Genomic DNA, 17,225 nt, shown 5'->3' on the forward strand with positions numbered 1-17,225 from the left:
TGCAAATAATTTTATGGTGAAGAGGGATGATTAAAAATAGTAATATGATTCCTTCACAAATTCAGATTTTAAAAAAGACATTTATAGAAGATAGACATAAGGAGAAATAACTGAAAAAATGCAAATAATAGCATGGTCCTCTGTGAGAATAGAGTCAGGAACACAGAACCTCAGAAAGAGCTGAGGTTGGTAATGAATACTAAGCATGATGGAAAGGTATTTTGGATTTATTTGGGCATTTAAAAAAGCTATTTTCAAGACTAAAAGGATCCCCAAAAAGGGAATAAGAAAGGACTGCTGCTGGATGGATAGGATGGTAATATATGAGCTTACATTCCAATAGAATGTAAGTTCTTAAAGTCAATGGAAGATTTCATTTTGTCTTTGTGTCACCAACACCAGGCATAAAGCCTTTTATAGAATAAATGTTTAATATGTATTGGTTGAGTTGAATTAGGTGGCAGGATGTCTACAGCATTGAACTTGGAGTCAAGAAAACCTTAGTCTGAATCCTGTGTCAGACACTTGCTATTCATGTAACCCTGAGCAAATCACCCAAACTCATTGTTTCCTCATGTGTTAAAAAAAAATGTATAATACCACCTATCTCATAGGATTGTTGTGAGGACCAATTGCAATGATATATGTAAAATGCTTTGCAAACCAGAAATCACTATGTAAATAATTATAATTATTATTATTTCACTTCTATGGTTTCTTCCAAGGGGAATTATCTTTGAAGTGAGAAAGGGAGATAAAAATGGCAGCAGGGAATGAAAACTGAGGATAAAGTGATGGGAAGACAAAACACTATCTCTCTTCCCTTGGTGAGTACATTCCTCAGGTCTGGACAAACTATATCCTAGAGGAATGAGAGAACTGACAGAAACCATTATTGAGCCACTGTGGGTGATCTTTGAGAGATCTTAGGGAATGTGGGAGGTGTCATAGTCCTGGAGAAGGGGAAATATTTTGTTTAAATTGTCAAAATATGAAGTCTTCTAGCTATAGTTTGTGAGCTTGATTTAGATTCCTGGAACAATTCTAGAACACATTATAAAAAAGGAGGGGGAATAAATTAGGTGGTACAGTCAATAGAATGATGGACCTGGAGTTAGGAATTCCTGAGTTCCAATCTAGTCTCAAAATTTACTAACTGTATGACTTTGGGCAAGTTACTTAATCTCTGTTTGAGTTTCCTCATCTGTAAAATGGGGATAATTACAGCACCTAATCCTCAGGATTGTTGAGAGGAACAAATGAAATAATAATTGTAAAGCACTTAGCACAGTGTCTAGCACATAGTAGATGCTATATTAAAAATGTTAGCTATTATTATTGCCTGCTATGTCCTCAGTACTATGCCAAGTTCATTATTTCATTTGATCCTCGAAACAACTCTGCAAGATAAATTCTTTATGCCGATTTTTACAGTTGAGGAAACTGAGACCACTTTTGTCCCGATCACACAGCTACTAAGTGTCTTCAGCTGGATTTGAATTCAGGTTTTCCTGATTCCAAACCCAATGTGCTATCAGTTGCCTCAGGGATAATTTGTGAGTATTTATAAAGGGGAACAATGATCAATAAAAAATTAGAATGGTTTCAGTGAGAACAGAAAGTGTTCAACAGTTTCGTTGATGAATTAGATGAAGACATAGAAGGTATGCTTGTTAAATTTGTAGATGACTCCCTAATTCCCCCAGTTGTTTGTCAGTGTCCTCCTTTATCACTGTATATTTAGTGTGTGTGTGTATTGTTGTTCAGTCATTTTTCAGTCATTTCTGACTTTTCATTACCCCATTTTCTGTTTTCTTGGAAAAGAGACTAGAATGGTTTGCCATCTCCTTATACAGATGGGGAACTGAGGCCAACAGGATTAAGTGACTTGCCCAGGGTCACACAGCTATCATGTGTGTGAGGCCAGGTTTGAATTCAGGAAGATGAGTCTTCCTGACTCCAGACCTTAGTGGAACCTAGCTGCCCCTGTATGTATATATAAGTATATACATATCTATGTGTACATACAGAGAGAGAGAGGGATACTTATTTAATTTATACAAGCATTGTAGTAGAATGTAAACTTGTGGGAAGGGACAGTTGGAGTTCTATATTTGTAACCTTAGCACCTAGCATAGGGCCTGGCACAAAATAGGTCATAAAATATTTGTTGACTAATGCCATGAAGCTGGGAAGTATGAATAAAGTATCTGATAATATATTAAATGTTTTAAATGTCTTCGAGAGGCTATGATGATAGCTCACATCAGATAAGATGAAATTTTAACATGGTTAATTGTAAAGGTCTATATTTGATTTTTTTTTAATCACCTGCAAAAGTACAGGATGGAGAAATTTTGACTAGAAATCAATTCTAGTGAAAAGATCTGGAGCTAGTGAAAAGAATGGGGGAGGGTCAGATTTTTAAGGGTCTCAAATTGGCATCCCTGCCTCCAGAATCTACTGATTCCTATATATCTTCCTCACAGATGCCAGTGATTTTCATAAAGCATGCACCTCTCAATGAACTCTAGGAACTCTTTTAAATCTACAGTCAAATACAATCTCCTCTGTTTGGCATTTAAAGCTCTTCACAACCCAGTCCCAAACTACTTTTCCAAGCTTATAGATACAAAATTCCCCTTTCACCTACACAGTGATCCAGCCACACTGACATGGTATTCCATCTCCTCTATTCTGGCCTTTGCACTCGTTGTCCCTCATACTCAGAATACATTTCCTTCCTCCTCAACTTCAGCCCCTCAGACTCCCTCATTTTCTTCAAGACTCAACTCACGCATCACCTTTCCCAACATTCTTAAATCTGAGTCCATAGCCCTTCAGGTGGATAGATTTCAGGATGTCCATGAATCCTTGGATAGGAAAAAATGAGATTTTTATCTTCACTAATTTTTTTTTAAGTGAGGCAATTGGGGTTAAGTGACTTGCCTAGGGTCACACAGCTAGTAAGTGTTAAGTGTCTGAGGCCGGATTTGAACTCAGGTACTCCTGACTCCAGGGCCGGTGCTCTATCCACTGCACCATCTAGCTGCCCCCTTCACTAACTTTTAACTGAAATTTAACCATTTCCTTCAGTTATTTAAGAGCATAATTCTGAGAAGGTCATAGGCTTCACAAGTCTGCCCCAAAAAGGTTCAGAACCCCTGTTCTACAAGAAGCCTTTCCTTCTTCCCTGAGTGCAATGGTTCTCAAAGTATGGGAATCCTCAAAGCCCTTTTAGGGGATCTACAAAGGGTAAGGCTATTTTTATAATAATATTAAGACATTTTAATTTATAATACAGTAAATATTGACAGGGCAGTTAGATGGCACAGTGGATGGAAAGCTGGGCCTGGAATCAGGAAGACTTCTCTTCCTGGGTTCAAATCTGGGCACTTTTTAGCTGTGTGACCCTGGGCAAATCACTTATAACCCTGTTTGCCTCAGTTTTCTCATCTCTAAAATGATCTGGAGAAGAAAATGGCAAAACACTCCAGGGTCTTTGCCAAGAGGACTCCAAATGGGGTCACGAAGAGTTGTACACAAATGAAAAATGACTGAGAAACAACAAAATATGGATAGATACAACTCACCCCCCCGGGTGTCAATAATTTTTGTGTAAAGGTGTTCTAAGTATAAAGGTATTCTAAGACAAGTCTGAGAACCACTGCGCTGGCTGCTATTGCCTTTGACCCCAGTTTCTTATTTATCTATTTTGCATAAACTTATCTATGTACATGCAACCTTTCCCACTCTGTCCTTGCCTAGTTTGTTCTACATATCCCCAGCACTTCGCAAGTACCTGGCCCATAGAAGGTGATTAATAAATGTTTGCTTGATTCAATTCATTTAATGAACCATTCGGATGGTTCATTGATTGAATGCCAGGTTAAAGAGTTTCTCTAATTTTTTTAGTGATCAATAAACACCTTACCAGCAGAGATTAGGAGGAATGAGAGCCTAGATAGGGCCTCTGTTGTGGAAGGATGCTTAGGAAGAAGGAATAGAGTTCTGGGAGATGGGGAGACACCACAGAAATACACAGGTCAGAGTGATCTGCTTCTGACGCCCACAGTGCCTCCAAATCCCTTCCCCCTCTCCTCATCTCTCCCACTAGAAATCATCTCCTGCGGTGCCGCAGGTTGCCAGCCCCTGGTAGAGAATATGAATGCCAGGGAGCAGGTAGGAAATTGCTGACACTTTAGAAATGTTTTATCTTTTTCAGGTCACTAGGGTCCCATTTATTAAGTTACTGCTTGAGGGCACTGTTGTTTTGAAAGAAAAAAATATATCTCCCCAAATGTCAGCAGTTTTCTCTCTGCGATGCCAGGAGAAAGGTGCTTTTAAGCTGAGAAATGTGTGCCAGGTTTAACTTTGTAGTTGTTAATAATAATATCTCACATTTGTATGAGGCTTCAAGGCATATTCACATAACATCACATCTCATGGAATGTTGGATTTGAAATCAGGAATACTCCTCTAATCCATACCTCTCTGTACCGGATAGCTGTGTGATCACAGGCAAGTCATGTATCTCTCTGAGCCTGAGTTTCCTTATCTGTAAAATGGGAATAATAACACCTGTTTTATCTGCCTCAAAGGGTAGGGATGGATGTCTCCATTTTACAGATGAAGTAACTGAGTTTGAGACAGGTGAACTGAATGACTCAGGATCACCTAGTTAATAAGTGGAGGAGACAGCACTCGAACCCCATTCTGACTATGGTTCCAACTACATCAGTTGCTTCAGTTAAGGAATCCAGACAGTACACATGATAATCTTTCATTAAATCATCAGAGTATTTATGAGGTGCCCAAGAAGAACCAAATGCATTATTCCTCAAACTAAAAAGAAAAGAGTGTCTAGAGAAAGTTATTCAATCGATATATAAATCCAAAATGTAGAAGGAAAGTTCCAAAGTTCATGATTCTGGCCATTTAAGAAGTGACTTTTCATTGCTGGCCTTTGAAACAGAATACTAATCATATGTTTATACATTGGTATTTACTAGAAGCCTGAGGGATTAAAGGGAGACCAGGCTTTGAACTGCCCCATGACTGCTTCTTACACATGATTGAGGGGAGGTTGGTTTCAGCAGCTGGTCCTGGAGTATGTGTTTAAATCACAAAAGAGCTCTTCATTCCACCCTCTGAGTCCCTTCTCTCTCTTCATTTTCCCTCCCCTCATCCTTTCTCCCTTCTCTGTTCCTTTCTTATTCCCTTTTTTCCTTCTCCCCCCCTCTCCCTCCCTCTCTGCATCTTTTTTCTCCCTTTCTCTCCCACCCTCCTTTCCTCTGTCTCTGTTTTTGTCCCACTCTCCTTCCCCGGTCCCTTTCCTGTACCCCTCTTCTGCCCCCTCTGCTTCTCTCTCTCCTTCTCCCTTTCCTTCCTTCCTTCCTTCTTTCCTTCCTCCCTTCTCTCCTCCTTTTTCTTGCCTTCCATCCTTCTCTCCTCCTTTTTCTTCCTTCCTTCCTTCCTACCCTCCTCCTCCTCTTCTCTCTCTCCCTCTCTCTCTCTGTCTCTCTCTCCTCCCCTCTTCTCTTTCATTTTTCTATTACTTTACTGCTTCATTTACTTCACACTACCCTATGTATCTCTACTATTCACCTCAGTCAGTATTCTAGAAAGTTTGAATTTAAAACCTTTTTTTGAGAGAGAGAGAGAACAAAATAACAACACAAATCCAACCACCAATCCCCACCAAAATAAAAAATCCTTTAAATTAATTTTAAACGCTGAGTCATTCAGAACACACCAACATTACATAACCACCATTAAAGCATTAGTATTACTACTGGGGGCACTTGATTATGCAACTGAATAGTAAATCTCCTATGGGGGACTCTTTTTCAAAAAGAGTTTCAATTCACCAATTTATTTTCAGGCTGCTAGCGATCATTTCAGACTCCCTTTTAGCTTTTTTGCTTCAGGGAGAAGGTGGGTAGGCCATCCTTTGAGATAATACCAAGAGGCTGAAGTTTCAAGGAAGTCATACATAATAAGTTTTTTTTTTCTTTCTTTCCAAAGCACTTGAGAGCCAACCCCATTTTCAGGGCTGTGCTGGCTGAGAGTAGAGTGACCCTAGCTGAGACCACCTGAAAGCAGGCCGAGCCTTCAGCTCTCTTGCCCCCTTCAGATGTTAGCTGGATATCTGGGCCAAAGGACACAGTGTTCTTTGCTTGTATGTCCAAGGAAGGCCTACCTGGCATTGAGGCAAACTCCCTGTGGGCAGCTGCCCAGAGCTGGCACTGCTGTTCCTGTTGCCCTCTGACCTCTAGACAATGGTCCATGGTAGTTCTACCCAGATGCCAAAGGGCCTTTCTGAGGATTCCTGGGCAGCTGTCCATGTTCAAAAGACATTAGTTCAGTCCTCTGTTCCCTCTCTTCCTCCTCCCCCCCAAAAAAGTTTCAGCCTTCAGACTACCAAGAAAGCTGGAATTTGTAGGAACATTTTATAGCTACTTCTAAAATAAAGTAGAACCTCTTTTCATTATCTGCACCTCCTCCCACCCCCTACCACTCGACCTCCAAGCTCTCCAAGTTTAGGATGTACTAGAGAAATTCCTGCCACACGTAGTTTCTGGGAGGGAGTTTAATTATAGACTCATGATTTCCAGTAGTCCTGGTGTTGTTAGATAATCTCATGTGGCAAGGGGAAAATTTTCATTTGTCAATAGGCCAGTCTTTTGAAAGAAAAGAACCTGGAAAAGTAGTTGTAAAAATTATACAAGGCCCCTTCCAGCTCCCACATGTCTGTAAACATAACAGTTTACATTTGCATGGTGCTTTAATGCTATAAAGAACTTTTATTTGTATGTTAATTTTTGAATGATAAATGTTATTGATGAGACAACATAGTATAGTGGACAGAAAGCCGTCCTTTTATTCAAATCCTACTACTAAAATCTACTGCTATATAATCCTGGATTTAATCTCTCAATACCTCCAGGTAACTCTCTAAAACCCTAAATTTCAGATATCGATCAGCATTAATAAAGAAAATTCCTCACAGGGTCCTCCCTACAAAATCTGGCAAAATCTCAGCCCCAGTCAAATACAACAACAAATTGATGCATAGTCCCCTAACTCTCCAACAAAAGGAGCAAAGTACATTTCATTTCCATAGTTTTTAGAGCCAGAGATAGGTTGAACAGCTCAGGCAGGGACCATATCACCAATGCTATCTTCTAGTTTTCTTTTTTATTTAAATTTTCAATTAAAGTCAACAAACATTTATTAAGTGGTTACTGGTGCCAAGCTAGAAATATAAATAAGGCAGTGAGGTCAGGGAGGAGTTAGCAGTTGATTAAGAGGTAAGGCCCTATTAACCTATCTCGTAAGTACGGTATATTTTCAAAGCATAATGCATTTTTCTAGTCATCTAAGAGTAATTAAAAAGCAGTTCTGAGGTCAAAATTTAAATGGCCACAAGGGAGCAATCCAAGGAACTCATGAGCAAAATGAAGTCTGGGTTTCAGAACAGCAAATCCAAAACTGGGGGTGGCCCATACAGAGCTAGGTCAATTAAACACCATGGAGAAGGAAACTAATGAAAACAATTTTCATCAGTTAACTAGTTCCCCATCCAGCTAATGCATCATAGCCATGGGTTCTCTTGCAGGATAAGTCAAATATACAAAAAACTATAATATAAGTGATGGTAAGTGCATTCAAGAAATCCAAACAAAAATGAGAATAGATAGATTGTATAAAACTAGGGAAATCTTGGAAGGCTTCCTGGAGAAGGTGGCATCTGAGTTGAGCCTTGAAGAAAGAGGATTCCAACAAGCAAAAATGTTGCCAAATGTATTATTCATAAAACTGAGAATAAAAGAAAAGTGTCTAGAGGAGTGATTAATCAATGTATAAAATCCAAAATCTGAAAGATAAGTTCTAAAATTCATTTCTAAAATAGGGGAAATAAAAAATATCTTTACATGTAATTGAGAAAAGTTAAAAATAAAATAAAATAGGGGAAATAACATAACGAAGAGGCAAAGATGTGATGGGGGGACAAAAAACGATGAGGTTATGGCAAATATTAGTTTGGATGGAAGAAAGAATATGTCAAGGATAGTAGTATTATGAGACAAGGAAAGAAAGTTAGGTTGAGACTAGATTGCACAGGACCCTGAATGCTAGGTTAAAAAGTTGGTATTTTATCCTACTGTCAATGAGGAGTCATGGATCTTTGTGGGGGGAGGTGTTTGCATATGTGTGAATGGGGTGGGGTGGAGTGGTTAGAGCTTCAGGAAGATTAGTAGGGCAACAATATGAAGTTCAGAGTGTAGAAGAGACTGGAAACTAGTACACTATAGTTATCCCTTCCATATCACAGGGCAGGGGGGTTAGTGACATGGTACCCCCATGATCTGGAAAATCCCTTTGTACTAGAGAAGTCTGAATTTTTATATTTTTCTTTTATGGGGTGTTTACATTACAGTACCTTATTGTAAAATTTGGGTTCAGCATTTGGTCATAGCCCTCTGTGTCATCTTCTGGTCTTCGTGGGTTGTCTGTGGCTTCCGCAAAACTCCCCCCAAATTCCCATTAATTTCTCATGCCAACCAGAGAAATATTGAAACCACAGTGGGGAAAGTCACAATGTAGAAGGGATAACTGTAGTTAGCCTATTAAAATACTCCAAGTGGGAGATGCAGGCCTAAAGTGCATGGTAACAGAGTGAATGGAGAGAAGAGGAAGGATGCAAGAAATATTACAAAAATGTACTACTTTCCAGGAATAGTTTTGAGCCTGGGTGAGCTTACCATTAAAAAAAAAGAATTAATAGAGTAGATGAACTAGTTGACATTCAGTTCTGATGGGATGAGATGAGTAAATGAAGGAAAAATAGCTTCTATTAAATGTTCAAATCTAGGCAGCTAGATGACAGTGGACAGAGGCGTGGAGTCAGAAGACTTTGCTTGCCAGACTGCCTGTGACACTTTGTTGCTGTTCAGATGTGTGTGACTTTCCAGAACTCCATTTGGGGTTTTCTTGGCAAATATACTGGAGTGGTTTGCCATTTCCTTCTCCAGATCATTTTACAGATGAGGAAACAGAGGCTAAAGGGGTTAAGTAACTTTCCCAGGGTCACACAGTTAGAAAGTGTCTGAGGTCAGATTAGAACTCAAGAAGATGAGTCTTCCTAATTCTGGGCCCCTTCCTCACTGCCCTACCTCTGACATAAGTTAGGGTAAGCTAGATGGTGCAGTGGAATAGAGTACTGGCCCTGGAGTCAGAAGGACTTGAGTGCAAATTTGATCTCAGATACTTACTACCTGTGTGACCCTGGGTAAGTCACTTAACCTCATTTGCCTCAAAATATGTGGGGCCATCTTCAGTCATCCTGATATATATCTTACCACTGGACCCAGATGGCTTTGTAGGAGAGTGAGGTTGGTGACTTTGCACATCCCTTCCTGACTTAAATCCAATTCAGTGCAAGTCATGACATCACCTCTTGATGTCATGGTCCTCTTCAAGAATGAAGGACAAAACAACCACCACCACCACCACCAGGTCATTCTACATTTGCAAGTATTGAGTTCAGTTCTGGGCCTTACAGTTTAAGAGACATTCCCAAGATGGAACATATCCAGAGGAGAGAGACTTGGATGGTTGAGGGCCTTGAGGTCATGTTATATGAGGGCTGGTGGAAGTGACATGGAATGGTGTCTAGATAAAAGAATAAGGGAGGATATGGCATCTGTCTTCAAGCATGTGAAAAGCTGTCACATGGAAGAGGACTTAGGCTTGGTTTGGCCATGGTGAGGAAAAACTGGAATAATATGTGGAAGTAGAAAAGAAGATAGGAGGACCTGAGTTCAAAGCTCACTTCAGACACCTACTAGCTGTGTGACCCTGGGCATGTCACTTAACCCCAATTGCCTTAAACATGCTGGGCCATCTCCAGTCATTCTGATCTATATCTCACCATTGGACCCAGATGGCTCTGGAGGAGAGAGTGAGGTTGGTGACCTTGCACAGCCCTCCCTCACTTGAATCCAATTCAGTGCAAATCATGATGTCACCCTGATGTCACGGTTCTCTTCGAGAAGGAAGGACACACAACAACAGCAAGTCAACCTCAACCCCAGTTTTTCATCTATAAAACTGGTATCATACCAGCACCTATTTCCTAAGGTTGTTGTGAGTATAAAATGGGATAATGTATGAAAGCACTGAGCAAACCTTAAAACACCGTGTGAGTGAGCTATTATTAATATATTATGTATTAACCACTGTGTTTAATTCTGGGGATATAAATGAAAAAGCAAACCAGTCTCTGCCTTCAGGGATCTTTCATTCCAAGGAGAAGGAGACAACACATGTAAAAGTGAGTAGTGACCTCAGAAGGATACTTTGATTTATGAAGACACAGGGATAGTGATCCACAGAGGAGTTGTTTCCAGAAGCAGAAGTATGCATCTGATTAATCCTCATGGAACAAGAGGCAGAATGGAAAGACGGCAGAAGGATGGCCTGGTGGACTAGGAAGGATGGTCTGGGGTCTAGAGGTCTAGAGTTGGTTTGTGATAACTGACTTACTAATGAGTACAGCACAATCCTATTAGTGGTGGTTACAAAGCTGAGTAGGGATGGGGTTCAGGCTGTCTTGGACTGTGGGCAGTTTTCAGGTAATCGAGGGCTACCTGGATTAAAAGGGACCTTTGGGTGAATGTCTGGTCATGCTGGTGGTAACGGAGAGGCACCAAAAGAGGAGTGAAGACTGATCTCACCAATTCCACAGTTTTGCCAATGGCCACCCACCCCTTCAGGCCAAATAAGAAATTATCTCTGCCTGGCTACTCTTTGTATTAGAAAGATAATTTTTAAAGTAATACGAGATAAATATAATAATAGCTAATTGGTAGCTAGCATTTCTATACAGCTTTAAGGTTTGCAACACACTTTACAAATATTGTCTCATCCTCACAACAACCCTGGGAGGCGGGTGATATCATTATCCCCATACTGCAAGGTAAACGCCCATTTTACAGTTGAGTAAATCGAGGCCAACAAAGGTCAAGTGACTTGTTCAGGATCACACAGCTAATAGGTATCTGAGATGGCATTTGAATTTAGGTTCTACTGATTCCAGGTCCACTGCTCTATACACTATGCCACCTAAGACTGTTATTTCATTATAAAAATTAATAGATATCCATTATTGCCAACCCACCAGGAAAGTAAAGTGATAGGTATACAGAACTGTAATGAACCTGGGAATTGATGAAGTTTTTTTTTTTTTGGTGAGGCAATTGGGGTTAAGTGACTTGCCCAGGGTCACACAGCTAGCTAGTAAGTGTGTAAAGTGTCTGAGGCCACATTTGAACTCAGGTCCTTCTGAATCCAGGGCCGGTGCTCTATCCACTGTGCCATGTAGCTGTCCCTGAATTGAAGAATTTTTTAAAATGTTATTCTGAGAGATATCATCAACCTGTAGATGAGTCCATTCTCGCCCAATGGATGAAGTTTAGCCTAGAAATATTGCTTAATAATGGTCTGGGATTCATCAACAATTTTGACTCATACTCTAAATCAGCTTTTCATTTGTATTTATCTTATTTCCCCAACAAAATGGTATGCTTTTTGAGGGCAGGGAGTCTTAGTTTTATATAAAATTCTCCCCTTTACCCTTCAGCTGACCAGCACAATGTAGTAGGGTCTCAGCTATTATTTGTTGGAGGAAAATAAGTATAAGACTAAGTGAGTGCGAAGGCCCCTTCCAGCTCTGACAATTTGCATTTTTGTGAAGGAAGGATGACTAAAGATGGTTGATACCGACATTGTAGGATTAAACAGGATCTTGGTTTGGTAACTTTCTCCACCCAGGCTAGGCAGTGGAAGATGACCTGTGAACAACTTCAAGCTGAAATAAAATTGGGACTGGTAATAATTTTTTAAAATTGCCTCTAAATAAAAATAAACTCCAAACAAATTAGCAAAAGAAGAATAAAATCATACAAAAATAAATTATAAACAATGTGCCAATTGTTTTTAAAATGTATGTATTAACTTTAGCAAAATTATGATATTGTTGTTTAGTCATTTCAGTCATGTCTGACTTTTTGTGACTCCATTTGGGGTTTTCTTGGCAAAGATACTGGAGTGATTTGCTATTCCTTTTCCAGATCATTTTACAGATGAAGAATTAAGGCCAACAGGGTTAAGTGACTTGCCCAGGGTCATATAGCTAAAAAGTGTCTGAGGCCAGATTTGAACTCAGGAAGTCTTCCTGACTCCAGGCCCAGCACTCAATCCACTATGTTACTTAGCCAGTAAAATAGCTGTAAAATAATTGTAAAATAGCAAAATTATTTTTAAAACAAAATAATTGTAATGATATATTTAGCTTTATTATTTTTCCCTTCTGTGGATGTCTATTTTATCTCTCTCTCTCTCTCTCTCTCTCTCTTTCTCTCTCCATCTCTTCATCTATCTATCATCTATCAAGAGATACTTAGGCTTCCAACTGCCACCCTCCCTTAATACCTCATTGTTGTATAGAGGAGAGCTAAGTTCTCAAAAGCTATGTTAAAGAAGTACAGGCCTTGGCAGCTTCTACTAATCCAGAAAGACTTGGAGTATGGAACCAGAGATGGAATGTCTCATCTGTAACCCAAGAAGCAGCCTAGCTAAGTCTGGAGAAACTCATCCCTCCTTCTCAAGTTTTCAGACTTGGCAAAAAACTATGGAAAATTATTTTCCAGATGCTAGAGGGGGTGCAATCTATATGATGGAGGGAGCATCCACATGGAAGGAGACAGCTCTCTAAAGCAGTAAAGCAGCCGTAGTATGTGTAGATGTGTTTGCTCTGGTTCTGCTTTCTTGTCTCATCATTACTTCATGCTAAGTCTTCACACATTTCTTTATGTTCTTCATATTTGCTGCTAGAAGGTCAATATCTAGCTTGGTCCCATATGTCAGTTCTTCAGCAGGGAACCTGTGACTTTCCCCTAGCAGGTAATCCAAGATACCCACCCAGAAACTCAAGAAGGGAGTTTCTATGAAAATGGCGGCAAGCCATAGTAAATCATAAATCTTCACTGGCATCCAATAATGGAAAAAGATGAAAATTGGAAACAAGAGAAATTCTTTTAAAAAATTCTTTTCATCCAAGCTTTCATACACATCAGAACTGAACAAACTCCCTTCAGATGATTAGTTACATTGGGTGCAAAAGGTAGGCCTTTAGAGTCATTTATTATTGGGCCTGTGATGTATACTGTCTTCAAACTTTAGTTTTTGGAGTGGAACGGAAATGACCTTTTTTAAGCACTTTGCTACATGCCAAACATTGCACTAAGTTCTAGGGATACAAATAGAAAAGCAAGACAGTTCCTACTTTCAAGGAACTCACATTCTAATTTGGGGAGACACATACAGGGAGTCGCAGCTGCAAAGGAGATGGAAAAGCCCAGGGGTCCTTAGGATGGTATGGCAGAACAGATTTCAAAGCCCAGGAGAATGCAATGGTAGGTCAGATGCAATGTCCAGGGGTCCAAAGGGCAGATGGCAAGGTCCAGTAATGCATGGTCTTACAGAAAGGATGACAGATGGGGATGTCATACTCATTTAAGTGGTGTGGGCAGCCTTGTCTCTAACAATTGTTGGAAAGAGAGTGGTGGCCTAATGGGGGTAGAGCAGAGCCTTGGGGTACCCAGGTGGAAAAGAAGAGATGATCAGCATCTATTTAGGAGTCACCCTCTTTGGGCCTCAATTTCCGTATCTATAAAATGAAAGAGTTGGATCGGATGGTCCCCTCCAGTTCTTAGTCTATGATCCTCTGATTTCAGCTAAAAGAGTCAGTACAATTTAGGAAGAGAGAGCCCCAAAGTTCAGGGTCAATAGCCTTCAATGTTATGTAACAAGAAGTTCTAGATCTAAACAGATTTAATCATGTACATAACCCAAGATGGCCTAGGAACTACTTTTCCATGTTTCCAGGTTCATGGGTTCAGAAAAGGCTTTTGCATTCCTTGAACCTGAGAAGTACTGAAAGTCAAATTCTGTTCTGCTGCACTGAGTCCTTAGAACTTCTGATGATCCTTAAATGAAGCAAAATATACAGTTTCAAATAAATTGCTTTTTAAACTGTCAGATAACATGACTCCATTTGTGCATGTGAAGTGATTTAGAGGATTTTTACTATTAGCTGAAAGCAAGCAAGCAAGCAAAAAAAAAAAATCTAAGAACAGGGAAACACTCCTGAAAGGAATGTGAATAATAGTGACTTTCACTTCCATTATTTGTTTAAGATTTTGCTGAAGCACTTTCCTCACAACAACCTTCTATGATGGGGTTAGAATGAACTAATGGGGAGAAATGATTTCTCTTCATTTTGCAGGATGAGAAAACTGAGGATCAGAGAGGGGAAGTCATTTGTTCAGGGTTACACAAAGAGTGTTATGGGCCAAGAGTCAAATTCATGTCTTCTGACTCCAGGCCCTACTTTCTGGAAATTTTTTGGTAAAAAGTGTAGTCTAGAACATGGACCACAAAGAATATAAACTCTGAACTTCCTATTCATAAGACCCTAGAAATTCTTTTTCTCTCTCTCCTTTCTCCTCTCTTCTCTCTGTTTGTCTGTCTGTCTCTGTCCCTCCCTCCTTCTGTCTCCCCTCCCCCCAAAATGCAGATATTTTCCCACATGATTATACCCAGGCCCCAATCACAAGTGTTTTTACCGTCTTCCTTACACAATCCCAACCTCCCTAGTTGTGCATGTATATGTGTGTACACACATACATGGATATATATACATCTACACACAACTAACATATACACAAATGTATATGTGGAGAGAAAGAAGGAGAGAGGAAGGGGGAGAAGGAAGAGGAGGAGGAAAGACGGAGGGAGGGAGAGAGAGAGAGAAAAAAAAGAGAGAGAGATCCTTTTCTCGCTTCCTCCTCCATGCAATTTTTCATAGATGAGGCATTTTGTTTTGCAATCCCCAGCACCTAACCTTGTGTCTTGTGCATAGTAACCACGCAATAACTATTTGGTGGGATGAATTGATTTGAATGGATTATAAGGGATTCCCCAAGATGATTTCTGAAGTCCTTTCTAGCTCTGAGATTCCACAAAACATTGTGGTTACTTTCCTTTGGCCTAAAAGTTGTTGCCAAGATCTGCCTGCTAGCCTTCCAGATGGCTTTCTGTCTGTTGCCCTGTGATTTTCTAGTTCCTCTTCTTTAAAGGAATTACTGAATAGAAGACTGAAGAGAAAAGTCTTCAAAAGGTATAAGTAGATGAAGGCCATTTATTCCATTTCCACAAGAATTTATTAAGTGCCTTTTATGTCCAAAGCTTTGTTTTTGGAATATGTGTTTAATATATGCAGAGAGATAGCCAAGTGGCACAGTGGATAGAGCAATGCACCTGGAGTCAGAAAGACCAGAGTTCAAATTCATTTTCAGCCACTTACTATGTGACATCTGTTTCAGTTTCTTCATCTCTAACACAGGGATAATAATATCACCTATCTCCCAGAGATGTTTTGAGGATCAAATAAGATTTTTGTAAAGCGCTTTTGCAAACCTTAAAGAATTATATAAACAACAGTTATAATAATAATAATAATATGTATCATGAGTGAAGGCTATTTGTACAAAGGAATGCATTTTAGACCAAAGGAAATGAATTCATTTTGTAGGGTAAATAACAGATGACCCCATAACCAATTAATTGGCAAGTGTTGTTTTTTTAAACACTGCTTCTCTCATTGTTTCTTATCTGGATCGTTTTAATAGCCTCATAATTGATCCCCCTGCTTCCAGGCTTTCTTTTTTCCAATCCATCCTCTACACAGTTGCTAAAATACATTTGATTCTCCAATTTAAGAAGTTTCAACGTCACAAGGATTCAAAGTCTCTATTCCCCCTAGGATTAAAATATATGTAAAGTGGAAGATCAGATGGATTCACTGAATCGTTTTTGATGAATTCTCCACTCAACCTAATGAGATTCAATGAAACTATTCCCCAATCAATTTAATGGGATCTATGGGGTACAGAGGTGGGCATGGCTACTGGTACCTTGTCGATGTGGTTTCAGAAACCCTAGGTGAGGGGCAACTAGGTGGTGCAGTGGATAAAGCACCGGCCCTGGATTCAGGAGGACCTGAGTTCAAATCTGGCCTCAAACACTTGACACTTACTAGCTGTGTGACCCTGGGTAAGTCACTTAACCCTCATTGACCCCCCCTCCCCCAAAAATCCATTAACCAACAAACAGAAACCCTAGGTGCCTACAAGATGATTGTCTGTCTGAGACTCGGGAGACTCTCATCACAGGAGCAAGCCTCCACTTGACATAGGCAGTTTCTCTCTATGCCCCTCTGTCTCTGTCTTTCTTTCTCTTTGTGTGCCTATGTACACTGTCCTCCCTCCTGGGTTCAATTGACCATGACTTTTGAGTGAAACCTAGCCAGCAGTGCACCGACCAAACAGCTGGCTCAAGAGGGGAGTTTCTAGCTAACATCTTCTTTTCTATTTCTTCTGGGTACATTACAGACCAGAGATGTGAAAGTAGCTCAAGAGCTGGGGAACCGAGAGATTTCCTTTGGAAGCAAATGGCAGAAACAGATATGGACATGCTTTTTCTCCCCTTTGATGGCCCTGTGATCCCCATGATGTCGGTACTTCCCCCATCAGTTCAGGCTGTAACCCATCTATGTCTTTTCATTTTATGTGACTCTTGTCATTGCTTTTCTATGTATCTCAAAGGATATCTATTAAATGTACTAGTCTTCCTCTGGCTCTCTGAACATTTATACTGCCAGTATAGCATTTAAACCATCTAATTACTACTCCTAGCTCTCACTATGTAATGAGCCTATGCCCTTTTCTAGTTATACATGTCTAAAATATGTACACACACAAATATCTCATACATATATACAAATAGTTGATACATATAAGTGTGTTAAGTACATAGGAGAACTCGGGGGGAAAAGCCCACAAGAAATTTGAATATAAGATTTCTTCCAGATGTAGAGAGTTAAGGGTATTTGTTATGGGGTGGGGGGAAAGGGGCAGTGAAAGAGAAGCCAAGGAAGACTTCATGGAGGAAGTGGTACCTGGCTCCTTCTTTTTTTTATGTGCATGTGATCACATAATCTTCTTCTTCTTCTTCTTTTCAGGGCAATGAGGGTTAAGTGATTTGCCCAGGGTTACACAGCTAGTAAGTGTCAAGTGTTTGAGGTCGGATTTGAATTC

The sequence above is a fragment of the Dromiciops gliroides genome, chromosome 2 (assembly GCF_019393635.1).
Source record: "Dromiciops gliroides isolate mDroGli1 chromosome 2, mDroGli1.pri, whole genome shotgun sequence".
NCBI classification, from domain to species: domain Eukaryota; kingdom Metazoa; phylum Chordata; class Mammalia; order Microbiotheria; family Microbiotheriidae; genus Dromiciops; species Dromiciops gliroides.